The sequence below is a fragment of the Cydia splendana genome, chromosome 6 (assembly GCF_910591565.1).
Source record: "Cydia splendana chromosome 6, ilCydSple1.2, whole genome shotgun sequence".
Lineage (NCBI taxonomy): Eukaryota > Metazoa > Arthropoda > Insecta > Lepidoptera > Tortricidae > Cydia > Cydia splendana.
Genome location: NC_085965.1, coordinates 24,093,670 through 24,099,197, shown reverse-complemented (window position 1 = coordinate 24,099,197; position 5,528 = coordinate 24,093,670). Strand labels below are relative to the sequence as shown.

Genomic DNA, 5,528 nt, shown 5'->3' with positions numbered 1-5,528 from the left:
TGTATGAGGCCCAATACATTCCACGACCCTTCTCTTTCCGAACAGACTCTATGATGTGTGTTTAGGTAAGCTAGCATAGACCAAAAAATTAACATGTGTATATTCTGATTAACACTCTGTAGTTTTGTGAAATAATATTTATACTGCAGTAGTACCTACTTGATACGCGGTAAAAAAAAATAAAAACAAAATATAACAAAGTTTTGGTCATTTTCATACATTACATATACACGGTGTGGCCTGTAACACGAGCAACTAATTAAAACATAGATTTGTACTCTTCAAACGGTGACACTTTTGTTCAACAACTTTTAAAAATTATGAAGTAATTAGAGTCCCTATTTTTCATACAAAATTAATATTATCTTCAATGGACGCCATCGCCACCCCATATCATTGTGATTGACGTTGCTTGTCACGCCTTAAACATACCAAAATTCGCAATACATTGCGTCTTAGAATAAACTTTAAAGTGTGTTAAAATCAAAAAAAGTTATTTTTAAAAGTCGCTGAACTAATGTTGGTCAGTATGAGGAGTACAGCCTACTGTTTAATTTTTTGCTCATATTACAGGCCACACCCGGTATACGAGGTAGCACTTACAGGAATGACCTGAAATTTATTTTTAGACTTTTTGGGGTAAAATAATTTAGGGGTAGTGCGTTATAAATGTTTGAAAAGCGTAAAATAAAATAAGGAAGACCCTAACCTGCACCATCATGTTCCCCTAGTAGGTGGTTAAGCATTCGCAGCGCGCGTCGACCGTTCGTTCTTCGGATTCCTTGGATTACGCTGATCCCGTGACGTCATCGACTCGGGGTTTCCATAGTCCTGTTGTTATCGCTTACCGAGTAAACGGCTTAGGATATACTATTTTAACATTGGAGTGGAGTGGTATTTTGACAGTGTAGTGTATTTTAGCCGTGGAGCCGGGTGTTGGTGTGCCGAGCCCAAAATTTTCTTGGGCGAATCGGGGCAGCGTTTGAGGGAAAGAGGGTGTTATTTTGTATGGGATTTTGAGTCTCCAAACGTCCGGCTTGGCGCGCTGTTCAAAATCCCGTACAAAACAAGACAACGCATACGCGAACGCACGTCACGCTATCAAATGAAATGTACATACACTAGGGGTTCTGTTCAATTCGGTTAAAAGTAACCTTAATGGCTCCTCTGCACGATGGGCCAACGCCGGCCACTCCAAGGGACGCATTTATGCGTTAGAGGGAGCAAGTGATATTGCTATCTATCATTCTACCGCATGGCTGCGTCCCTTGGAGTGGCCGGCGTTGGCCCATCGTGCAGAGGAGCCATAAGACGGACTTTATAGGTACACCCAGAGGCCACACGCTCGTGCAGTGGGAACAAATACACAGAGATTTTGTAAATTATGATTCCTTTCTCCCTCACCCCGACCGACTTAGTCGTTATTAAGGAACCGCGGATTACTGAGTTCGTGGCACGTTGGGTTCATGACTTAGCAATAACTTATTTTATGATAATAAATGATTAGCTTATAAAGATATTATTAAGAAGTCCACGCTTCCCTGAACACTTTTTGCAAGTGAATAGGTACTTCATAACTACTACTAAGATATACAAATTATTCACATATTTCATGCAATAAAGCAGTAGAAATAGCATCGTATTCAAGCACAATAAAACTATCTTACACAATATTAATAACACAAATACTTATATCTGCTATAGTCGCACCAATAAAAGTCTGCAGCGGATTTGATAGCCCACGCAGTGTAAGTGTTATTTATACGTCATCATTAACATCATTTCATAGAAGTTTGACGTTTAAAATGACACTTACACTGCGTGGGCTATCAAAATCGCTGCAGATTTTTACGGTCTAAATCCAGTCTAACTCTAAGAAATCTTTTACAGAATAATACACTTTCCTTGCAAGGATGATGTCAACCTTTTTGCGTATGTTATTTAGTCTATGTTTATTTATCATAATCATTATTTGAGCCTATGATCCTATTTCTCATATGTCAAACGATGTGACACAAACGGTCTATTTATTATATATGTTTTGATACAAAAGTAGTTAATTTACAATATATTTAGCTTAGCTATGCGAACGTTTTGAAGATATGCCGTAACATTTTAGCGCTTAAATTATATTTCATTCATCGCCACATAAATAATTAATCCATAGAATGAGATGTTACGAGTGAATATAAATTTCCTCTAGGATCTGGTGAGATTTACCTGTTATTATTATTTTACTTCTAAAACTGAAATGTTCTAAACCTAAAATAACCTAAGTGTAGGCGCTTTCTTAGATAGGTTCCGTAAAATGTGCCTACTTTACTTCCCACTAAAAACGACGAAAGAGCTTATTTTAGACGGTCTTCCATTATAGACTGTCTTCTTCACATCGACCTTATGTGTGATGATCTCGCGCTCTTTTTAAACTCTTCATAAGTTCACAATGCGGTGTCTGGTGATTTGCTGAATGCCACAGACAAATGTTTTGCCATAGTTGCAGGACTGTAACAAACCAGATTGCAAATATTTCTTTATATTTCATTTTAGCTGTTATGCCAGCACGTGTCATATTCCCGTTCCGAAGCGGCTTCTACTTCTTCAACGTCCGCGTTGGCTCGATGATGGTGGCCACTGGAGACGGTCTGCTGAGCTTAGTGCGGCTGGCGCTGGTTCTCACCAGGGTAGAGATGTTTGATATGGAGCATAGATTCATTAACATGGATGTGGAAGGTGAGTACTATCAAAATCTACAGTAAAGTTGAAATATTATGAAGTAAACTCTATTGTAATAAAGTTTACAATATAGTTAAGTACTGAAGTCTACATGTCGGTTGGTGGTGGCTGTAATCGTTTTTAATTTTGCCCCAATCCGATTCAACACTCTGTAGTTTGAAGAACCTTTAAAGTACCTATTATAAGTATTAGTAGGATTATAAGTAAGACCTGTTAGCATAAAGGACGAACGGCACGGAAAGATTCGCACGCTTCTGATAAGCTTCCGTAGCTCAGATGGTAGTACTTTTAGTTTTTATCCAACACGACGGGTTACGCTGACAGGAGTCATCTCCATACAACCTAAAAACGCCAAATCTCGCAAAACTGTACTGAATTAACATCTGTATAGTGATCATACCGGTGTTCCGAAAGGTCACAAGTTCGAGTCTTGCCAGAAGCGGGGAATTTATCCTTTTATAATTTTTTGTCGCTCGCAGACGTTTCTACTTTATCAAAATTAGAGAGTAAAGTACCTATAAGATTATTATGTCATTTATATCTCTTTATTTCTTTTTACATTTCAGAATCAAGAATCCGCTACAGTGTTCTCTTCGGATTGAATCTACTGGCGTGTCAATTACTGGGCGTGGGGATCACATTAGTAATTATCATTATATTCTTGAACGACCTGAACTCACGGCGCCTTAAGGTAGGAATTTAGGCGAGCGATTGTTTCTCTACGAGAGTATTATTTTTGCAGAGCGAATGCCGGCCCCGGCCAGGTCCGGTGCTAATGGTACCCTGGCTTGTAATGTTCCTGTGCTGCACTTGGCTGTATTATCCTAACATCATTTACCACAAAAAACAACCAGGACCTATCACGATCTGTGTTCTTATTATGGGTGAGTACGAGTAAAGTATGGACGCTAAGCGCGAAGAATAACGTACATTGTCCCATCATTTCCTGTCTCAATCACAGGTGCATAATTATATTGGTTTCACGTGCGCACAGTGGCAGTGACCGCCGGCACATGGACAAGACGCAATATAAAATTACACGCGTGCAATAGAGATAGGAACAGGCGGGTACGAACTTTTTCGTGTTTCATTACTTAGAGCAACTATTTTACTAAGGGCCACTTGCACCATCCCACTAACCCGGGGTTAACCCGTTAAACCAGTGTCAAAATAAATTGTATTGATAACCATAGTAATTCCAGGTTTAACCGGTTAACCCCGGGTTAGTGGGATGGTGCAAGTGGCGCTAAAGGAAACTGTGGCGAGCGCGGACTTCTGGCCGAGGGGTGTAGTATTTCGGCGGTTCCATGGGAATCTACCGAATCACTACAACAGAAAACTGTATCGCTAACATTTATTTTTAGTTTAGTTATAAGATTTTTTATTGTATATACTTGATGTTAGTTGTTAAGGTATATTTCTATAGACCTTAGTTGCCTGAAAACAAATGATATTTGATTTGATTTTTAACTGATATGTATTTAATTACACAAACGGGTCTACCGCGATATAATTTCATTCTTTTTACCTTTAATTCCGACGTTTCAGCTGAGTTGCACCAGCTGTGGTCACGGAAAAGCTGACTGATATGGCCCATGTCCATATATGTATAACAGCGGTGGGCAACAACGGAATCTCTCATTTGCGGCCCGCGAGCCCCCCTGGCTATTTTGTATGTAATATTGTCAAACAACAATGTCTGATAAAGTCACACATATTAACAAAAGTGCGGCCCGCGTCAACTTCCTTAACACTTGGCTGCTAAAAGGTTGCCGACCGCTGATGTACCTATAATATTGCAATAACGCAGGTATTTCACGAAAATTATCATTCAATTCATACATGAAGAAGCTACGTCTTCAAAGAGAGAAGCTTTAGAATCGTGAATTCTTAAATTCAGTCTCTCTTTAAAACTTACGACAAAAGAACCAATTCAATCTTAAGGTGGGATTCCACCAGTGTGCGGCACTGTACGGCACAAGCATATTCCGTATAAAAATGCTTGTTCCGCACTTATACAATAAATCTCTTTGTTGCAGCATTATGCCTGTACTGCTGGAGCGTTGTGCTTAGCTTCTTCTTGGAGGTCCTCGACAGGTCTTCTCCAAAACCAGATCGATCTGACGTAACAGCGGCAGTTGCCAAACCTCTGATTCGGCAGGAGTCTACGTTGCAAAATGTTAAAACGTGTTAATGATGATGATAATTATACGAAACCAGATTGATTTCGTATGGAAGCGGCAGTTGCCAATCCTCTGGTTGATTTGGATAACCTTATTAGTACGTGTAACGTGTAAGATATTTACAATTATACGAAACCACATTGATCTGACATGGAAGCGACAGGTGCCAAGTGTCCTCTGGTTGATTAGTGGTTAGTCAGGATTTCACGTTGGAAAAGCTTAGTACGTGTTAGATATTGAAAAATTATACGAAACCATTATAAGGTGTTGTTGGTGAAAAATGCTTTGAAAGTATATTACACCAGATCGGTCTGACATAGCAGCGGCAGTTGCCAAACTTTTGCTTCGGTAAGAATTTATTTTATTTTATTTTATTTTATTTTATTAGAAGACCAACAGCGTTAACAAACAATATAAACTTATAACTAGGATACAATCATAAAGCCAATAACAGGTCTCCCTAACAGATACAAAAGAAAATATTACGGATTTGCTTAGGTACTAGGTATAGTAGGTATTACAAATTTTGTGTGTGTGTGCGTGTGTGTGTGTGTGTGTGTGTGTGTGTGTGTGTGTGTGTGTGTGTGTGTGTGTGTGTGTGTGTGTGTGTGT

The 5,528-nt window shown here is 39.2% G+C and overlaps 1 long non-coding RNA gene across 1 annotated transcript; it reads left to right on the top strand.

Annotated features, from left to right (window-relative positions):
* The first annotated feature begins 3,532 nt into the window (after positions 1–3,532).
* Positions 3,533–4,931, top strand: LOC134791920 (uncharacterized). The gene is made up of 2 exons (XR_010144368.1): positions 3,533–3,617; positions 4,773–4,931. It is a non-coding gene; the product is annotated as an uncharacterized LOC134791920 (long non-coding RNA).
* Positions 4,932–5,528: the final 597 nt, after the last annotated feature.